The following is a 23717-nucleotide window of genomic DNA, read 5'->3' on the forward strand; positions in this document are numbered from 1 at the left end:
ATATTATTTCACATATGTTATTTTACATTATCTTACCCAGGGAAGATTTTAAAGTCACTCTTTCATAAAAGGATATGCTGTTCTCTTCTAAGAATTTTCTTTTATTCTCAAGGTGATATTAATAGGATAGACTTGAAATGTCTTTACTGCAGTAGAAGGAACTTTATTTCCATTTTTAGTACTATACTACTGTATCAAGGCTTTCTCATGAGAATGCATCTCAATGAAATTTTTTCTTTTAGTTGTATAGATATATGGATGTAATGTAAAATCTAGAAGAAAATTCTCATGTTTGTGAGTTTGTTAGTATTATTTTATTTTAATTTTTAGACATTCTTTATAGGGCAAAATTTATTTTGCTTAAGTTAGTTGATCTATTGATAACAAATATATCACAAGTATAATAATGTAAGGTTGGATGTTTTCCCCCCAAAAAAAGTCATCTCAGAGAAATGGAGAAGTCATCTCTCACTTAATTACTTATAAAGTCTCTCCTATTAATAGGTATGCTCTCAATTAGTTTCTTTTAAATACATTTTGTGAAAGGTACATTCTTTTGAAATTATTTTAGGTAAAGCTAATATTGGTTACTACTGTGGTCTTCTGTCAAATTAAAATAAAAGATGAAGAGGACTATCCTGCAATCATTATTCCTGGGACATGATATTACAATTTTAAGTATGTAATGACACTAAATAACACAACATCAAAAATATATTCAAAGGAAAAATAAAGCTTAGTTCTTCTGGTGTAACGTACAACAAGCCAAAGCGATCACAATGAGAAAAGTCCTGGAAAATAAACAACAAAATACTTAGTTGCAGAAATTGGAGAATTGTTTGGGCAGACAAATTCAGAGGCCAAAACCTTAGGGAGTTAGTAGGGAAGACAGAGGCGAGGAGGCCCTCTTAATGCCTTTCTCCCTCAGAGAAACAGGTGAGTCCCAGATCATGCCCTGGGATATGGTAAACAGACTTGATGTAGGCTTTCTGGCCTGATTATGTGCTCTTTCTTCATTGCTATGATACACTAACTGCTCATTTTAAAAAAAATTACTTAAGACCAATGTGAAGGAACCTTAAAAATACACGTCTAAGTCAGAGAAATAAACCTGAGCAAAAGAAAATGTGTACCTTTCTTTTTAATGCACAGCATTTTAGTTTCATTAAAAATGTCACTTTCTTTCATTTAAATTTTAATTTTAATGTCATTCTAATAGGCACTTATTTTTTGAACTCTACAAGGTTTGTCTAAGTTTTTGTGGGGGAAAATCAACAAGAGTCAGAAAATGTTTTAAAAATAACAACTACAGGGTAAACAAAATTAATAGAAACAGACACAGAGTAAAGTTCCATTTCAATCTTTAAAACTCTGTGGTAATGTAAATAGTTAAACTGAAGTCCAGACATAAACCAAGTACATGTGGGGACATAGTATATGATAAAGATTTCATCCCAAATGATTATGGAACATGAATTCTTCAATAAATTGTGTCAATTAAGCATACATTTAGGAAAAACTAAATCTACAAATGTAATTATATATTTTGGTATGAGTTATAGCTTATACTAAACACCATAATTAACTCAAAATGAATTGCATCTATATAAATAAATGTAAATATGGAGTATTTATTTACACCTGGGAAGTGAGACGTGTTCTAGTTATAGAAGCTATCAATGATAAAGCACTTTCTGTATATTCGAAAAACATAACTTTCAAAAGAATAAGATGTGTGCATATGATATGTGATATATGTACTACTAAAAACTGTAAATTAGGTTCACAATTCTTATCTTTGGAAAAGTACAAACTGCCCTACACTTTTAGAAATTATTTTTTTTTAAAAGCAGTGAAAGATGGTAAAGAATATGAACAGACAGAAAAAGACATTACAATGACAACACGAAACAAATTTTATAAGGAAACCACAAATTAATATTGTATTTAAGAGTTTTCCCCACTTATCACCTGGACAAATATCCATAGCACATTTCATTTATCAAATGGGAATACAGGCCATTGTATATGAGCATGTCACTAATATAATTTTCAATGAAAACAAGTGGGTAAAATTCTTTAATTTTTCTTTTAGTATGCTCTTTGATTCGGTTGTATTACTTCCTAGAATTTAAAGACCAGAATCCTTCACAAATACACAAATATTATTTGGAATATTATTTCTAATAGCATAATATTAAAAGAAACTTAAATTTATAGAGTACCAACAAGATAAATTAAGCTTTCTCCACATAGCTGTAAGTTTAATAAGTACTTCGTGATAAGGAAAATAGTAACAGAAAAACTGAAATATCTTAAAATATATAATCTCAAAAAGTTATGTAATATTATCATAGATAACTAATCAAAATTATTAATTAACCTCTATTCAGCAATATAAAAAAATTCTAAAAAGAGGTAGAGATAATACTTTCTCATGAATGGACAGACTCATCATAAACTATTATCTTCAAGTCAATCTTTCAACAAAATCAGAATACCAGTTTCTTTAAAAAAAGGAGTAAAAATCTACAGGTGGCTGGCTCCTTCTCTAAACCAATACCTGAAAAATCTACCAAAAAAGAGATATAAATACATCTAAAATGTTTAATATTTTAAAGCTCCAGTGGTAATCACTGAGATACACAAGCGGTTATATCATTATATAATGACTAGAGACCTGATGCACGAAATTTGTGCAAGGGGCTCGGCCCCACCGCCATGGCTTCATCTGGAAGGTTGTCCAGAAGGTCGTTGGCCTAATTAGCATAGTACACTTTTATTATTATAGATCGCTGTGAAAGAAATGCCACGCAGAGCTAGAGGCCAGGACAATTTGGAGGGAGGATATATTTATAAAGAAAAAGGAGAAAATATGTGGAACCGTATGTGGCACCATACCTGGAACTCATTATCATTTTGGATTCTCTTGTGAGATAAAATCTAATAACATAAGCAATTGTGATTTTAAGGATTATCTTACTTTCAGTGGCAACATCTAAAGTAACCATTTTGTAGAGGCCTACATTCCTTATTCAAGACTGCAGGAAAGCTTTTACTTCTGGGAAGTGGATGGGGAAACAGAGAAATAGGTTAAAAATGCAGGTAAAAGGCCCAAAACAATGAGAGCGACAAGTAATTTTGAGTATATTGTTACTATTTTAACCAAAGTATATAATATCACTGCCTAGATGAGAAACAGGCTAGTAAATCATGAATACAAAACTGTAATTTTTATTTCTCATGGAGCCCATCAGAGATTAGAGTCAGCTCAGGCAGACAAAGTTTTAAAATATAGTAGTCTCCTCTTATCCATAGTTTCACTTTTTACGGTTTCAGTTACCTGCAGTTAACCAAGGTCTGAAAATATTAAACGGAAAGTTCCCAGAAATAAAGAATGCATGAGTTTTAAATCATGCACCCTTCTGAGTAGTGTGATAAAATCTTGCTCTTCTCCAACCCCGCCCACCATGCTGTATATACTAACCACCTATTAGTTCCTTAGTGCTGCTATCCCAGTTATCAGATCGATTATCAGAGAGAGACTGCATTCACATCACTTTTTTATGTTGTTATACTTTCTGTTATTAGTTATTGTTAATCGCTTACTGTGCCTAATCTAAACATTAAACTCTATAATATGAAAAAATATAGTGTATAAAGGGCATCCATTGGGGGTTCTTGGAACATATGGTATTGCAGTGGGAAAAGGGGGACTACAGTATGATCAAGTAGTTTCTCTTTTAATGTTCTCCACTTTGGGTTTTGTAGTTCTATTATTCTAAAATGTTATTACAAATAATTGGTACTGAAATATAAATTTTAATATTCTTAAACAAGAAATATGATTTACTTAAAATGCTTAAGTCAACATTTAGTATTATATGCAATTAGCAAAAAAGAAACAGGAAAACTACAGATTTTGAGAAATTATTCAATTTATGGAAATATATACAAATCAATGAACTTGAAAACTGAATTCTGTAAATATAGCACATAATTTATAAAACAAGTATAAATAGTCCTCTGCAGAAATGGTTCATTAGATAATTGGAAACATTTGATTAAAAATGAGAACACTTGACTTTCAATTTTAAACAGAGATCCAAATGACAACACATTTTGAAATAGGAAACCTTTCATTCTTCTGTCTTGAATGGATGCTGAATCATAAGACAGGGAAACTGTAGTGTAATTGCAGAGATGTATTTCTCCATTGTAAATTCCTTAAAAGTTTACTTATTGCATTTATTTTCTCATTTATCAAAAGTATAGAAGTCTGAACTAGTCCATGGCTTTAAAAAAAAAAAAAAAAAAAGAGATGTGAATCCAAGCAAGCTGAAGTTAAATGGCCAAATCAAATGGACAGTTCCATTCCTATGGTTTTATTTGAATTATTTCTAGTGGGTAATGAGGAGTAAGAAAGCCAGGACCCAGTTCTAACATTTATCACCTAAGTGAAAACTATTATTGGGATGACTGGATTTACTAGTTGTCTTAGTCCGTTAGGGCTGTTATAACAGAATACCGCAGGCTGGATAGGTTATAGAAAGAAGAAATTCATTCCTCACTGTGCTGTGGGCTGGGAAGTCCAAGTTGAGAGGGCCAGCATGCTCTAGTGAGAGCCCTGTTCTGGGCTGCAGACTTGCTGTTGTATCCCTACGTGCTGGAAGGGGCTAGGGCACTCGGGGGGGGGGGGATTTTTTAGAAGAACACAAATCTCAGAAGGGCTATACCCCACGACCTAATCATCCCAAAGGCCCTTTCTGCTAATGATATCATCTTTGGGGGTTTGAATTTCAACATGAATTTGGGGGAGACACAAACATTCAGATTTTAACACTAATTCAAACTAACAAGTTAGCCGTATCTTCAGAAGTTATGATCTGTTGCAGTGACAAAGAATTTGAAGTTTTCTAAGGAAGTACTATAAAATATTATACTTATTCTAATGAAAAATAGGCAAGAAACTCTGTGTCTAACTTAAAATATTTTATTTTGCAACGTAAGGTCAATTGAGTGTAAACAGACTATTTCAGATTAATGATATTTTTAAAAAAAACCTAAAAAGAGCATAACTAAGAAAAAAATGATTAGTGATGTTAAAAGGACCAAAAGAAGCTCTGACATCAACATCTCAATATACTGTAAGACTATATCAGGGCATGAGTGGGGGGATGGGAGGGGGTAATGTGGGGATAAGGACACATATGTAATAACTTAATCAATAAGAAATTTTAAAAAGACTATATGAGTCAGTGTTTTTATTTTGAAGTGAGCCTATTACTTCAAACAGGAGTTGACTTTTTTATAATTTTGTATTTTCTTACATTTTCCCATTCAATCTTAGAACAATGCAACATCAGTACTATTTTCAATAAAGGAGATGAGGCATAATATTTTGACTGCCATATAATTTAGTAAGTAACTAGTGTGCCTCAATTTTCGATTCTTTTCGTTTCACAGTAATAGTCTCTTCTGTAATTCACCATAGCCCTTGGTGAAAGATGTGTCTTACTTAGAAAACAATTTATTCAATAATATTCTGTGGGTTCCCTCTGAGCCAGGTGCTGTGTTATTTTTGGGGGATATAATAAAAGGAAAAGGAAAAGACAGGCACATTCTTGCCCTCATGGGTTTGAATATTAGTAAACTCTCCTGCTTATTCTGGTTCAAAGTTGTCCCCAGGGTCCTATACAACTCAGACACTGACTGATTCTGTGATCAAAACCAGTTCTTTGAGATGCTGGACTCAGCAAAATGTTCACTGTAAACTTTCTGCTGAAACAGTTCCTTAGCTCTGTGGTTGATGCCCTGCTGACTTTCATGTGCTCTGACTTTCACATCTGCTTGGCATTTCATGTAATGTTTGATTTCATAGTTGATCCATGTTCTGAAAGGCTGCCTTCCATTTCCTCCAAACTATAAATAATGGCTTTTAAAATCTAAACTGTAATCTACTGATTTATAAAATTATTTATATTTTTTCAAATATGTTTTTATTGATTTAGAGAGAGAGGGAGGGGAGATTGAAATATTGATGAGAGAGAAACATCAGCATCTATCCACTGCCTCCTGCGTGACCCCCCTGGGGACTGAGCCCTCAAACTGGGCATGCACCCCGACCTTGAATTGAACCAGGACCTCTTGATATATGTGTACATGCTCAGCCACTGAACAACACCTGCCGGGCATGAAATTATGTATTTCTTGATAATATTTATATAATATAAAATCAATAAATTTCTATATTCTATATGTTATATATAATACTATGTAAATCAGAAAATCACACAGTTATAAATTATCTATTTATATATTATACAATAAATTTGATTTCTTCTGGAGTGTATGTCATAATGCTTCAGTCAACTCCCTAATTTTGGGGGGGTTTGTGTTTTCTGTTGGAAAACAAGCCTGTCTCAAATTCTCTTACTACCTGTATCTGGACCAGGTCCCCTGACACCTGGCCCTAATCAGAAACAGGAAAGTTTCTAAGCCTTTTCCTGTCTATGTTTGTCACAGCAATGCATTTTTTATTTCGCCTGGTGTACAACACTCTGCTGAGTCAGGTTGTAATTAAGGAAAGAAAGGATATCTTTGAGTTACTACCTGGGTGGTAGGCATTGCTCTATTATGAAGCATATCATGTCCCCTTCCTAATAAAATTAGAAAAACTGAAAATTCGGAGTTAATTTTCAGTTAAAACTGAAAATTCTGGAGATAGAGCCTGGTTCAATTTCAAGGGGTCATTACTTAGCTGTGTGATACTGAGAGGGTTACCTAATTTTTAATAACTTTAGTTTTCTCATTTGTAAAATAGGAATAATTAGCCTGGCTGGTGTTGCTCAGTGGTTGAGTATTGACCCATGAACCAGGTTCAATTCCTTGTCAGGGCACATGCCCAGATTGTGGACTCAATCCCTAGTGGGGGCATGCAGGAGGCAGCCAATCAATGATTCTCTCCCATCATTGATATTTCTATCTTTCTCCCTCTCCCTTCTTCTCTCTGAAATCAATAAAAAGTTTTTAAAAATTGGGATAATTATACCAATGGCATAATTTTTATAAGAATAAAATTAACATAATGAGTGGATCTCAGTAAAAGTTAACCATTTTCCATGCTACCATTATACAGATTTTGTATAAAATTCACATTTGAAACGTGCCAATTTAAAAATGACAAATTTTGCAATTACTTGCAAAATAATAAAGATAAAATGTGTTTTAAAACATTGAGTATGGGTATACATTCTTGAAATTAAAGTCATCCTCTTCCACTCAGTGAAAGGATCCAGAAACATTACAGAACTTGATAGTGAAAGGCTTGTCATGTTTTATTGTAAGCACGTGCACTTTAAAAGCCCCATTTTAAATTCCAGATTATAAACAGGACCAATGCAACTGTGAACATGCTGATTGTGAAATAAACATCAAGTCCCAACTTTTATTATTTTGGAGTACGAAAAAGCGAACTGTTCCTTTTCAGGAGGATGACATTGAAAGAGAAGGAAGCCTCTGACCCCCAAAGCTGAGGCCACAGCTAAAACTTTGAAGGCAAAGAAAGCAGTGCTGAAAGGCATCCGCAGCCACACAAGGAAAGAAGATCCGAACGTCACCCACCTTCCAAAGGCCCGATACACTGAGACCACTTAGGCAGCCCAAATGCTTGGAAGGGTGACCCCAGGAGAAATAAGCTTGACCACTATGCCATCATCAAGTTCCCCTAACTACAGAGTCTGCCATGGAAAGAATAGAAGACAACAATACATTTGCCTTCATTGTGGATGTCAAGGTCGACCAGCACTAGGTCAGAGGCTGTGAAGAAGCTCTATGACATGGACGTGGCCAAGGTCAACACCCTGAACAAGCCTGATGGAGAGAAGGAGGCATATGTTCAACTAGCTCCCGGCTATGATGCTTTGGATGTTGCCAATGAAATGGAGATCATTTAAATTGAGTCCAGCTGCCAGCTGGTTAATTGAAAATAGAAGTTTTTTTCACTTAAAAAATAAAAAAAAAGATAAGTGAACTTTCTAAAAAGAAAAATGGCCCTGTCTTATACTGCCAGGCCTCTTGTTTTAGTTCCTTGTAGTCTCCTCTTCTGGATGACAGTGTAAGAGTCTTAACAAATGCTGGGGAGGGAGTTTTCTTCAAACCCTTGGGAGAAAATTTTGGACAAATAGTTTTATCTGAACAGTCAGGCCTATATCTATTTTTAAAGAGTGTCGGCTAACTTAATTTCCCATGGGCACCTGTGAGAAAGTCTACCATGCAGTGAGGATTTTCCACCTGGAATAGGTAGTTATTATCTGACTATAGATCTAAAAGCCTTTTGTTCATATTGGAAACCATTGAAATAAAGTTAGGAAACACGGAGATTTTTTATGTTTTATATAGTGAGGATTTTTATGTTGATTTTAAAAAAGGTTAAAATGTGGCTAATTAAAATAGAATGGGCAGATGACAAATTACAGGCTGGAAAAATAATTCAACTTATTTCACGTACAAAGGGACACACACAAACACACATCCATAACAGAGAGGGAAAGACTATAAAAAGATATAAAATCAGCCCAGATATATGTATAGTCAATTCATAGGACAAAGGAACTATCATCAGTAAGCCCTATGAAAAATACTCATCCTCTCTCACAGATCACTGCAAAATTAAACTTTCACTAAGGATTATGGACAAAATTAATATGTTGAAATAATAACCACTAATAGGATGATATTAGAAGGTGGGGGTTTGGGAGGTAATTAAGGTTAGATAAGGTCATAAGGATGGAGCCCTCCTGATTGTATTAAAGCCTTTATAAAAAAGAGGATGAAACAGATTTCTCTTTCTCCTGTAGGTGAGGATGCAGAAAGAAGGCATATTTCTGTAAGTAAGGAAGAGGGGGTCTCACCAGGAACAAAACAACCCAGTGTCCTCAACTTAGACTTTTAGTCTGCAGAACTGAGGGGGGAAGAATTTACTCTCTCTCTCTCTCTCTCTCTCTCTCTCTCTCTCTCTCTCTCTCTCTCTCTCTCTCTCTCTCTCTCTCTAGAGGTCCAATGCACAAAATTCATGAAAGAGTAGGCCTTCCTTTCCCCAGCTGATGGGACCAGCTCTCCTCTATCACCTGGGACCTGGGCTTCCCTCTGGCACCCAGGACCCGGGCTTCCCTCCAGCCACCGGCAGGCACCCGGGACCTGGGCTTCCTTCGCAGCTCTGGCTTCATCGGAAGTTTTTCCAGAAGGACATCTGGTCTAATTAGCATGTTACACTTTTATTAGTATAGATATTCTGTTAGAGCAGCCAGAATGGTGGAGATACTACATTATGTTATCAACTCCTTTATCAGATTGGAACAATACAAATGTGTGAAAATATACTCTACAAGGCCATTGGGGAATTAGGCCATCTTATATATTTCTAATGAGAATAGAAAGTAATGCCAACCTACACAGGGATATTTTGCAATATCTGCCAAAATTAAATGCATTACCAATGTTTTACCCCGAGGTATCTATCCCAAAAAATACTGGAAAATATATAAAGGAAGGCACATTCATGGAAATCTTATATTGTAGACTTGATTTTAGAACCAGGTAAATTTTTATAATTATACAACAAAATTGAATATCAAAGCAGTTTCTAAAAGTTGAAACCTTTCAAAATTTGTGGCATAGTCACATGGAGAATAAGTATCACAGCAGGGTTCAAAATAATTTGGTTGGAGTCCGGTTTTGGTATACACCATAGGAAAGATCTACAAAAAAACTTAAATTTTCAGTAATAATATTAGTAGCAGTAATATTAATATTGAGATTATGAGTCTTTTTTTATTTTTGTAGTTTGGGATATGGCAAATGTTGATATGCCAATTTTACAAACAAGTTTTAGGCAAATAAGCAGTTTTTTATTTTTACCTCCTGTATATATTTATCTAGTAATAGCAGGTAAACTGTAAGGTGTTTCTTATTCTTGAAATATTCATGGAAACCCAATAGACTCTAGTACCTCATCATATGGAAATTAAAAAAAAAAAAATACTTGCTGGCTCTGGCCATTTTCTCAGTGGTTAGAACGTTGACCTGCAGACGGAAGGGTCCAGGGTTGGATTCCCAGGGTTGGTCCATGGCACATACCGTACCTCAGTTACAGGTTCAAACCCTGGCCCTGGTTGGGGCATGTGAAGGAGGAATCCAATCCATTTGTCTCTCACCTTAAAGTTTTTCTCTCTCTCTCCACCCCCTCCTCTCTCCCTTCTACTCTCCCTAAAAATCAATGAGAAAAATATCCTTGGGTTAAAATAAATCACAAAATAGTTGACTGGTTTTACTTATTTTTAACAGGAAGGAAAATGCTGCATGGGTTTCAGATTATAATATATATGGGCAGTAGTCAAAACCATCTAATTTTCAAATTCTCTAAATAAATAACTCCTAAACCCATCATTTATTAAAGTGAAAGTTGAATGCCAAGCTAACTAAAATATTAGATGTGTTAAATTAATTAAACAGAGGTAATTAGATTGAGGCAGCTCTAATGTCATGCTGGCCCACATAAGCAAACCAAGATCTAAGTCTGTAGATGCCTCAAGGTTACGAAATCATAGCACTAAGGACAACCAATAACAATAAAACCTATCAGGACTTAAGCTATAGCCAATCAAAAATTTCCTTCTTTGCATCTGTACTTTCTCTTTATGAGTCTTTCCTCTAGCACCAGTTCCAGGAATACTCCTAATCAATTTTGGTTTGGTGCTACACAATTCAAATAGATTTTTGCGCAAATAAACTTAAATTTTTAATATGCTTCAGTTTACCTTTTAACAGACTATATTTTAATAAAGAAGGTAACACAGAAAAAGCCAATTCTGTACCTGAAAAATAAGGCTTAATAAACTTACCCCTTCCTTTTATGAGCAAAATATGAGTTCTATTAGAATTTGAGGATAATATGCTATATGCTATCTATAAAAATAATAGCATAGGTGGTTATCACACCCTCACACCGTGATGCCCTCACGCCATCACAATCCCACAATCCATCACCAGGAGCCTGCGTGACCATTGGGCACGTGTGGGTGGGCAGGAACTTGACCATGCTTGTGTGGCATGGAGGTGGGGCCCGGCAGCCGCTCCACGTGGCCAGGTCTGTGGGTTCTGCAGCCCTGCACACCATGGAGGCGGGGCTTGGTGATTGCTTCACACAGCCAGGCCTAGGGGTCCCACGCACCACGGAAGAGGTGGGGCCTGGTGACTTGCCACACGGTCTGCCTGGGGGTCCCGCAGCCCCACCTGGCATGGAGGTGGGACCCCTGGTTCTGGCCTACCTCTTTGGGGCAATACATCGAGGAGCCCCAGATGGGTGGACGGGGCTCACCTCTTTGGGGTAATTGATTGTGTGGTTCTCGCACTGTGAGAGGGCACAGTCCAGGTTGCCCCCTCCCCCCCCCACCAAGTGCACAAATTTCATGCACCAGGCCTCTAGTATAATATAAAATATTCTAAATCCTAAGCAACTGATTTTCCAAACAGTGATTAATATCTGGAAAATTTTGGAAGATGAAATTTAGGATTCATTTCCCAAATAAAACTAAGTTCATTTTGCTAATTTGGTTGAAGTCTTGTTCAAACAGTTTCATACATTTAAGGTGCATGAACCTCTCTGTATTAGGTCATATATTCTGTTTCAGTATAGAAACTATAGTATTTATATGATAAAGATGGTTTTGCTTAGATATGTCTATAGTAGATTGTTCAAATGAGAAACCCTTGAGACTCATGGGAAGTTTCCAGGATTTTCTGTGTTTACTTGCCTAACACAGTTGGATTCGTGTTTCATCTCCAGGTAATGGAAGGTACATTATGGCTATTTCTAAGCAGTAAAAAATGTCAGATGAAAATGATTTCAGTAACTTAAATTTCACATGTTCTAGAAAATTGCTTATTTAACAATCAGCCATTTGTAGCAGTAAGAATCCTCCAAAATCACTAGAAAAGTATTGTTTCTTAGAATGGCATTCATGTATTCCAGATTCATTGTGAACATTTGGGGAGCAATTTTGCATTTTACTAGCTATCATTCTTTTTTTATTATTGAATTCAATTCTCAAAATATTAGATGAATACCAACTACTTAAGTATTTTCTTTGTATTATTATAATTTTCATTGCTATTTTTGCCTCAACCACTATTTAATTATATGGTTCTTTTAATATGAATATCATGCTCCTAATATTAATGAATATTAAACATTTTCATTTTAATATATGCATTTGTGAGAAAATGTGTGCTAGCTACTTTGTTAACCTATATTTCTTAGTCCCTAGCACCCAATTTCCACTCTCCTATAAATAAGAACTCTCACATGCACATACACAGTAGTGTCATTCCTCATTTTGCAAGAGACAAAAGTTCATAACTATCACAGAAGCTAACACTTAGTTGAAATGGAAGATGATTGTGCCTCTCAGAAAAGACTCTCCTTTGGAAGCAACCACAATGCCTATCAGGACAGCAATACCAAGGGGATACCCAATAAACACATGTGTGAGGAAGAACAAGGGAATACTATGGAAATTTTAGATGCAATCTGGTGACTGCCTAGAGTTCTTCATGAACATATATCAGATGTCTATTAATGACTCCCAGAAATTCTCAGGAGTCTTCCAACCTGGACATTTCCCCTGTACTCCAAACTTGTACCTTCATCTACCTACTTGCTATTTCCACTTGGATATTTTCTAGTTATCTAAACCTAACTGTGCAAATAGAGTACCTGTTGTTCCTCCATCCTCTCTATCCAAACTTGATTGCTCCATTCCAATGACACTGTATATCCAACCCGCAGAAACTCCTGAATTCAACACGTATTCAGAAACAGACCACTTCTCAGCACCCTGCCCAAGCTCTTATCTACTTTACTGGAGCACTAAATTGCTCCCTAACTTGCCTTAGAGCTTATATGATCACCTACATCTATTCTCAACACTGAGATACTTTTCAAATAAAATTTGAAATTTTTGTTGTTGTTAATCCTCACCAGAGGATAGTTTTCCATTGATTTTTAGGGAGAGTGGGAGGGAGAGGGAAAGACAGAGAGAAACATAGATGTGAGAGAAACACATCAACTGGTTGCCTCCTGCACTAGCCCTGACCAAGGCCGGAGCCAGGGAGGAGCCTGCAATCAAGGTACTTGCCATTGACCAGAATTGAACCAGAGACCTTTTGGTCCAAAGGCTGATGCTCTATCCACTGAGCAAAACCAGCTAGGGCTAAAATTTGAATTTTATCACTTATCTGCCGCCATCCTCCAATGAATCTCCACTTTATTCAGTGAAAAAAAATCACAGTCTTTATAATGGTCTACAGAGCATTACATTATCTACACACACGCTTCTCCCCACCCCTGCACATTACCTCTGACCTTTCTAATCTCCATTCCTTTCCTTGACTTTAAGTAGGTAAGCATTTGTATCATGACAATTTAAAAAAAAAAATTAAAAAAATGCTGTCTGCCCTTTCCTACACACCCCTCTTCTCCCCTACCCCATTTTAATGTTATAGCACTTATGACATAAATATAAAATTCAATTGTTTATTGACTATTTCTCCTTACTAATATGCATATTTCACAAGGGAAGAACATTTTACCTTATTTTTAAACTAATATATCTTCAGTTCTTGTACTTGATAAATATTTGTTGGATGAAGGAGTTGGTAACTAGGTTAAAGGGAACTGGGCATACAATGTGAATAGAGTGATTTATAAGATGCTTCTGAAAATGTTCAGTGAGGAAATGAAAAAAACAAACGAACAAAAACACACATGCAGGACTTTTTTCTCACTTTGCTCTAAATTACCACAAAGAGAAAACAGTACATTTCTGTTAAGATGTTTCCAGTTCGAGATGGTGGTGTAACTTTTTATCAACTTCAAGTATACTATTATAGATTTAAGTTGTTATATGTAAGCCTCAAGGTAACAAGAAAGCAAAAATCTATAGTAAATACACAAAAGATAAAGAGAACAAAATATAAGCATACCGCTTCAGAAATACATAAAACTGTAAGGAGAACAACAGAAAAGGAAGGGAACAAAGAGAGGAACTACAAAAATAGGCATAAAAATAGTTAACTAAATGGAAATAAGCATATAATTGAACTAATTTTCCTATGAGAACCAATGGAATAGCTAAACAAATTAATAAAACAAGACCCACGTGCATGCTGCCTGTAAGAGACTGACCTGAGAAGTAACACACAGGGACTAAAACTGAAGGAATAACAAAAGCAATTTCATGCAGACAGAAACCAGAAGAAAGCTGGAGGAGCTATACTTAACTAAGTATACCAGACCAAATAGCCTGAAAAGTAAAGACTTGTTAAAAGAGACAAAGTAGGACAATACATAAAAAAGAAGTAGTAAGAACTCTTCTAAACTCATTTTATGAGGCCAGTATTACCCTAATAACAAAACCAGACAAGGATGTCACAAGGAAAGAAAATTACAGGCCAATATCACTGATAAACACAAAGATCATACAACATGATCAAAGTGGGTTTATTTCAGGGAAGCAAGGATGGTCTGTACATCAGTCAACGTAACACATTATATTAACAAAATAAAGGATAAAAATTGCAGGACTATCTCAATAGATGCAGAGAAAGTATGTGACAATATTCAACATCCATTTATGTTAAAATCTCTCAGTCAAGAGGGATCAGACATCAACATAACGGACAGATGTGACAAACCCACAGCTAACCTCATACTCAATGGTGATAAGCTGAAAGCTTTTTCTCTAAGATCAGGAACAAGACAAGTATGCCCATTCTTGCCAATTTTATTAAACATAGTATTGGAAGTCCTAGCCACAGGAATTAGGCATGAAAATAAAACAAAAGGCAACCAAATTGGAAGGGAAATAGTGAAATCGTCACTATTTGAGATGGTATATTAGTGAAAACCTTAAAGACTTCACATAAAAACTATCAGAACTAATAAACAAGTTTCTTAACATTGCAGGATACAAAATCAATACACAGACATCTCTTGTTTTTCTATATACTAATAATTAGTAATTAGGAAGAGAAAATAAGGAAACAATCCCATTTCCAATTGCACCAAAATGAATAAAATACCTAAGATTATATTTAACCAGGAAGTAAAAGACTTATATATTGAACGAAATAATTTGAAGAAGACACAAATAAATAGAAAGATAGTCCATGCTCATGAATTGGAAGAATTATATTTCTAAAATGTCCATAACACCCAAAGCAATCTAAAGATTTAGTGTTTTGTCTATCAAAATTCCAATGGCATTTTTAATAAAAATAGAACAATCTCAAAGTTTTTATGGAACCATAAAAGACCCTGAATAGCCAAAGCAATATTGACAAGGAGCAAAGATGGAGATTCATGATACTATATTACAAAACTATGGTAATCAGGCATTATACTTTTACACAATTAATATTTGAGGGATATATGAGGAAATATATTGAACCAGAATAGTTTTCAATAATGAGGCAAAAATAACTTGGCTATATAAATTGGCATACAGAAAAATACAAAACAAAATTAAAAGCAAAACTACCAACAGGTTTTCTCTTTTCTTGAATGGTTTAATAATGATTGATCAGCTGCTACATATCTATGCATTTACTTATTATCACACATTGTTTTTAAACATGGTGAATTTACATGCTCTAAACTAAAGGAATCAGGCTTCTTTTGGCCCGAAAGAGCAAGACTTCTACTCTGATTTTTAAAATCTTTATTTTAATCTTATAATTTTATAACTGATTTAATTTTTATTTTATTTTGAGGGGATTAGACATGTGAAATGCACATAAATTTACAGATACATGTGTATAAAACGTACATGCAGGCTCATTCACACACAAACATAGTCTACATCTACATGAGTAGTTGTACACATGCATGTGTATACATAGGCACATGTTTTATAGATACACATACCTATGAGATGGGTGGGTAGGTTTTATATACCACCACTTGCAGTAGCATTTACATCAAGTTTATCCCATTGTCCTTTAAACTGACTTGCTAGTTGAAATTTAGAAAAAGGACTGTTCTAAGCTGAAGATCATCTTCTTGGAATAATTCATTTTCTTCAGGACAATATATTAGGCATAGCTTATTCAAATTAAGAACAAAAATCCAGTATTTAAGATATCCTTACTATCCAAAGATTAGACAAAATAGGTATAGCATAAGAGTATTTATTAGGGCACTGAAAACATTCTATGATAATAATTTAGTCCGAACCTGTAGAATGTCCAACACCAAGAGTAAACTCTAAGGTAAGCTATGGATTGAGGGTGATATTGATGTGTTAGTGGAGGTTCATCAGTTGTGACAAAGATACCGCTCCCATGGGGGAGGATGGTAATGGGGGAGCCTAAGCATATGTGGGGCAGGAGGTACATGGGAAATCACTGTACCTTCTTCTCAATTTTGCTGTAAAACTAAAACTGCTATACAAAAATAAAGTAGTTTTTTAAATGAAAATTAAAAATGTGATAACCAGACATAAACTTCTAAGTCTGACATAAATTTCTAAAAACACAGGTTTTTATTTTTTCATCCTACAGATAATAGTTTGAGTTATAGTGTTATTATGTGATATGAGGAAGAGTAAAGGTAATATTTAAAAATATTACCTGCTCTCAATTTGGTAACTTTTAAAAAACCTGTTTCATATTTCAAAAATTGGAGTAACTAGATCACTGCACTTTAACCAATACTACAGTTTAAACTGTTTCTGTTGAGATGGTAGTTGTTTTTCCCTTCAACTTTTATTGAGCACTAGAGGCCCAGTGCACGAAATTCATGCATGGGGGAGAAGGGTCCCTCAGCCCAGCCTGAACCCTCTTGCAATCCAGGACTCCTCAGGGCAGTTGGACATCCCTCTCACAATCCGGGACCACTGGCTCTTAACCACTGGTTTGCCTGCCTGCCTGATTGCCCCTAACTGCTCCCTGCCTGCCTGCCTGATCGCCCCTAACCACTCTGCCTGCCTGATCATCCCTAACTGCTCGTCTGCCTGCCTGATTGCCCCTAACTGCCTCTGCCTCATCCCCCACCACCACAGCTTCATCCGAAAGGATGTCTGGAATGACGTCTGGAAGGTTGTTTGGCTGTCTGGTCTAATTACCATATTACACTTTTATTATTATAGATAGGACACAAATTTATCAAATCTCTTATGAATTTTATTTTTATATCACCAAATCTTCAATTTTAGTAGTTCCCACTTTTAAAGAAATTTTCTGATACATGCCCTATTGTTGCCTTCCATTGTATTGAGATTCTTTATCCCTATTTGGAGATCTCTCTAGGATATTTCTTTTTTAAGCAACACAGAATCTGATATTCAGTGCTTTCCTTAATTTGCAACCTCCGAGATAGTCACAAAAACTGCTAATTAAAAGCAGTTGAAAATAGTCTGACTCACAGATGCAGCTGGATTGAGCTTAGGAGGATAGCTGAGATCATTTGCTAATATCTTAATTTACTTTTAATTAAGAAAGTGAAATTTTGTGTTTAATATGTTTTTCTCTTTAATTATTTGTTGTACCAAGTTTTCAGCTTTTAAAATTAAATCTTATGCAAATATGTAAAAAATAAATGTTATTTAATGTTACTACATTCTTAGATTCTATAATCATTAATTGCCTTAATAAATACATTTTGAGGATCTTCAAAGATCCAAATCATATCTGTTATACAAGCAGTAATAATGATAAAGACCATATCAATGTTAAAGAAAATAAGCTCCCAACAGTAGAGTTATTCATTTACCACGTAATTTTCTCCCATAAATGGAAAACAGCAATATTTTAATTGAAAGAAAAAGTCCTGACCAGGTGGCTCAGTTGTTTGTAATGTCACACTGTATAGCAAAAAGGTAGCAGGTTTGATTTCTGGTCAGGGACATGACTAGGTTGCAGGTTACATCCTTGGTTGGGGCACATACGTTAACCCATCAATTGATGTCCATTCTCTCTCTCTCACTACCCCCTTCTCTCTCTCTCAAATCAATAAAAATATATACTCATGTGATAATTAAAAAAAAATAAAGATAAAACTAAAAATTCTCTAAGCCTTCATAAGATTTTTTGGGGGGCAATAATAATACAATTTTAAGTCGTAGTTAAATCTGTACTGTGAACTAAAATACATATAACAATTATGAGAGCATCATTCATCATATTAGCTAAATATGTATTTTTAAATATGAACAAGGTTATATTTTATATATCACATGAATTCACATGGCAACTCATTATTTATAAGTCATATCCACTGTTTTTTTTTTTCTCATCATATTTATTTATGCGGTGTTTTAGCCTTCCCATTTGTAGGAGTGGCTGCACTCCTGTAACATCTGTGGCTTGAGGTACCTAATAAAGAGAGCATAATAAACTGGATGGAAATAAACCTCACCAGTATATCTAGTTTCACCGTGGGAGTCTATACTGAAAATATTTTCAATCAAAAGTTATTGGCAAGGCTGAGTGGTTATTCAAACAGATCAAATCCTAAGGTCATATCACATTCGTGATTTGCCCTAGCTGATTTGGATCAGTGGATAGAGAATAGGCCTGCGGACCAAACGACCCTGGGTTCCATTCCGGTCAAGGTCAAGGGCACATACCTTGGTTACAGGCTTCTTCCTAGGCCTGGGCCCTGGTCAGGATCCTTTCCGGAGGCAAGTAATCGATGTGTTTCTCTCACATCAATGGTTCTCTCTGTCTTTCCTTCCTTCTTCCACTCTCCCTAAAAATCAATGGAAAAATATCCTTGGGTGAGGATTAACCAAACAAACAAAGAAACAAACAACAACAACCAAAAAACACACAAAAACACTGGTGATTTCACCATTTTTATGAGTTTGGTCCTAAGACAGCTTCCTTGTTTTCAGTCCAGTCTGTGTGATAACTTCATCACACAGACTGGACTGAAAACAAGGAAGCTGATTCATATTCACAAAATAAATAACACACGAATGTTCCAACCTGTAACTCAGAAAGTCAACATATTAACTTACTCTTTCAAAGATAAAGACCCAAATTACCTATGTGCCTATCAAAAACATTTATTCCCTCTGAGTAAGTGACATGCTAAATTCAGTTAACACAGTGCCTTAAATTAGGTGTGGAATTAGCAAAAGGAGGTATAGATATTATTGTTAATGGTAGAGGTCCAGGGATATTTATAAGTGATGATTTAAATACAATGCTGCTGCTCATAATGATGGTGCTACTAATGAAGATAATACTGAAAACTCACCACCTTAAGTCTTATTTATCTGTTTACATGTTTCCCTCCCATTTTTTTTATGTAGTTGTATATACATGTACCATACACAAACACAAACACATACACGCACACCATGTACATCTGTGACTAAAGAGACTTATGTTTTTGGGGTTTTATCTTTCAATTTCACCTCAAAAACTGCAGGGCCAGGAGACTTTAAAAATAGTCTACTTTTCATCATTCATGAGAAGCAGTTACAGAATTCAAATCTTGACTCTCTCTAAATCTAGGATTCTTAATCACCATAATTGCATGTATCCACAATATCCACTAAAATTTTTATTCTATTAATTTTTATTCTGTTTTATCTACTCAGCTTCCTGACCCTGCAGTCAGTTCACTTATATAGATTATGAAAACCCTAAGTATGGTGTCACCCTTCGCTGAACTCTGTGTAGTTAAGAGTTATGAATACTCTGCATTTAAAGAGATATGGCCTCCACTGGCTTAGAATCAAGACTGCATTATTGATATTTCTGTTCTAAACTTATAGCTGATCTATATTTTGTTAGTTCTCTGTGTACCTGTATTTTTAAGTCTAGGAGCACTTAAACTATAATTAGAGAGTAGCTATGTGCTTACTTATGTCTGAATCTTCCTCTTAATTCTTATTTATGTGACTGTATCAGTCAGGGTCCAATGAGGAGAGAGAGAAAGCACCTAGTAATTCAAACAGGGAATGTTTTATATATATATACTTATGGTGAAGCAAAACTAGGTTTATATTTATGAGTACACAAAACAGAGTTCATTCTTGTATTATTATTTATGAATTATTGTATTTCTATGTAAATAACTGTGAACCTATTGTTGCCCTACCCTATAAGTATCTATAATAATAAAAGCATAATGTACAAATTGACCAAATGTCAGAACAGCAGAATGACAGTCTGGATGACCACGCTATGACACACACTGGCGCCAGGCCAGTCAAGGCGGGTGCAATGTGATTGGTGGGGGGCGGTGGGGGGAGGGCCCGCTAATGCCCCACAATCGCTCTGCAGAGGGTGACCCAGGCCACCGGCTGACGGGGTGATCAATTGGGGATGGAGAGACTCTGCAATCACCCCAAAGAGGGAGGCCCAGGCCACCCTCTGCAGGGTGATCGATCAGGGAGTTCCGTGATGGATTGCCTCACAGAGGGGGGCCAGGCCCCTGGCCAGTGCTGCTGCGGCAGGTGGGCGTGGCCTCCCTCTGTGGGGTGATCAATCACAGGGCTCCTGGACTGCGAGAGGGCGCAGGCAGGGTTGGGGGACCCCCTGCCAGTGCACGATCTTCATGCACAGGGCCTGTAGTGTGTGTATATATATATACACACATATATATTAAACAAATGAATACATAAATAACAGATGACTAAAAAATACTGATTGGAAGCATCAGAAAGACTATATCTTCAGGTTATCATTGGGGAAGGTCATTAAGAAGTTGTGACTGTTCAACCTTCTAGCTGGGCTTGGCAATGGGAGGCCCCCCACTCCCTCCATTGTGCTTAGAAAGTGTGCCACCTTGCCTTCCTGGACTAGAAGTTGTCCAAGGACACAGCCTTGAGACAGCAATGTGGTGACGAGACATGAACCCTGTTCAGTCCTCATATGAATGACTGAAACCACTTAAGGCCTTATAAATAAAGATTTAGAGGGTGAGTGAAGAAAACTACTCATTTGTAGCCACCTAAGACAAGAATGTTCCCTTGCTTTTTAAGCTTGCTACCTATCCACCTAGAACGATCTGCCTTTCTCTTTCATCTCTGCACGCCCTCCATGTTTGGGGGCTGATTTCAGATTACAACAGATCCTCCTGAGGAAGGTGCACGCGGACAGTTATAGAACCTGGTCAAGGTGTATGGCCTGGCGCTTGTGTAGTTTCCATTGCGCTGGTGCAACAGATGTTGACGTTCATGGGTACCAGAGCAACCAGAATGGCAGAGAAATGAAACCATGGAAGGCATTCCAAGCCTTTTGTATGTAACCCCTCAAGGCATTTACTAATTCCTAAGTTGGACATGCTGAGAGTAAAATGTCAAGATAATGAAGCAAAACAGCCTTTGAGGGACAAACTATACTAAGGTTTTGGCAGTCTCAGAGTTCCAGGCAGACATTCATACACTTGAAGTCCTAAAAAGGAAGCCAGGCCTAGCAGTCTCCCTAGGTGTAAAATTCATACTGAAAGGTTATGCCCTTAGAGAAAGGACACCTAAGAAACAGATAACCTGTGGATATGCTAATAGCCTGTAGAGATTAAATAAAGTCTTCTCTAGAGAATGATAATATTATCCAGAATTCACATAAAGTAACCAAAACATTACCAAGCATTCTAACAAACAAAACTAAGTGAGAGAAAAAAGACATTGAAAGACCCAAATATAAACCACATATAAATAACTATGATTAAATTATAAGAAAATAGAAAGAAAAGAAAATGAGTGATTGAGCTACACTCTGTATTCAGCCTCTATAATCTTAAATACATGGAATTAAAAAAAGTTCTATAACTTTAAAATGCCAAATCAATTGAATTACATTAACAGACAGCTTCAAAATTAGAGAAAACTATGGCCTTAATAAATTATAACAGAATGACTGATACAATTTATTTAAAAGATGACATCTAATTCACATCTTGTACAAAATTAATTCTATTTAAATTATAAATGAAAATGAGGGGTCACACAATAAATTTTCTGTAACATTACATAGAGTGATATTTAAATAGGTTAATATTTCCTCAACAGAACACACTAGTTATTTACTATGAAAGAAAAGACTGACAACTTGGACCTAATTGAAATCAAGAACTTCTGTTCATCAAAAGACAATTTTGCAAAAGTAAATGGCAATCTGGAAACTAGTATGAGAGAATTGTAATACCAATAACCAACTAAAGATAAGCCCAATTCAGTAATGGAGAGATGATTAAATTTAAATTAAAAAGGAACAAATGAAGTGGACAGGCACTTGTGGAAGATGTTACCCAAAAGTTAGCTCCTAAAAATATGCTCAACATTCTTAGTTATTAGGAAAATACAAATAAGTGATAATAAAATATAATTACAAAGGTGTTTGAATGGGCCTAATTAAATTTAAAAATGCAACACCAAGTGTTAGTAGGGACAGAGAGTAACAGGAGCTCTCACACATGTCTGGTGAAAGTGTTAATTGTTATAAACACTTTGAGACTGTTTAGCAGTATCTACTAAAGCTGAATATATTCTTAATCACTAATTAAATCCCTAGATATATACCAGGAATTTATATACACTCAACAGAATTCTGTATATTTGTCACCAAAGATAAATACAAGACCTGTTAAGGAATTATTAGTCAGAGCATCCTAAAACTAGAAATGACCAACATGATCACAACAGTAAATTATATAAAGTAGGATGAAAAATAAATTCAGAATTATTACAATGTAATATAAGAAAAACTACAACTATGTAAAAGAGAGATAAGTCTCAGACAGAATGGTTTAAAAAATCCATAAATAAGTATACACACTGATATTTCTCAAAAACAAGCAAGAACTTTTATGGCAATAGATGCCAGAAGAGTGGTTACATTCCGGAAGGGTTAATAACTAATTAGAGGCATAAGGGAATATTCTGTAGGCTAACAATATTCTATATCATGAATACATATGATCATTACAGAGAATAGTCACTTTTAAAACTCCAGTGAGCTATATGGTTATAATTTAATCATTTTAATTCATGGGGTTTATATTTCAATATTAAAAGCCAAGGATAAAAATTGCTTACTATATTTATATCTTGCCTCATTTCTTAAGAAGCAGTTGAACTTAAATATCAAAATGAGTGTACAGATTTCTGTGATTTTGCAATAAATTTGAGAAAATCAAACTTTTTGTATTTTTGGCTATATTTTTAATAAATTGCAAATCACTCTATTCCCAGATGACTTCATTTTTTTTTTCTCAGAGCATTTTAAAATCCTATATATGTACAAAGTTTTCAAAATACCAATATGAGTGTTTGATACGCCTATGAAAAACCATTTGCTGAGGGTTACATTGAAAAAATATAAAAAGAGATTATGTAGAAGAAATTTAGCTTAATACTTTTACATTCAGTATTATATATTGCTAGGAAATGTATGTGTGTTAATAAGTGTATTAATTTCCTGTTAAAGATCTATAGAGGAAAGTTGTAATGAAATTTGAAAATAACTTATTTCAGAGGACAAGTTATAAGCAAAGTCTGAGAGACATTGGGAGATAAAATGTCACATTAGAAACAAAAGGAAAAATTATTATTATTTTTTCTATTTTCTCTACTGGCTCCTATCTGAAAATGTAAATAAAGGGATGATAGCCTCTACTGATAATTATGTACAGATCCACATGC

General features: G+C 35.3%; 1 pseudogene; it reads left to right on the plus strand.

Moving 5' to 3' along the window:
- The window catches only part of LOC132241178 (large ribosomal subunit protein uL23-like), a 40706-nt pseudogene extending 32751 nt beyond the window's left edge, over window positions 1-7955 (plus strand).
- The last annotated feature ends 15762 nt before the right edge of the window (window positions 7956-23717 follow it).

The sequence above is a fragment of the Myotis daubentonii genome, chromosome 1 (assembly GCF_963259705.1).
Source record: "Myotis daubentonii chromosome 1, mMyoDau2.1, whole genome shotgun sequence".
Lineage (NCBI taxonomy): Eukaryota > Metazoa > Chordata > Mammalia > Chiroptera > Vespertilionidae > Myotis > Myotis daubentonii.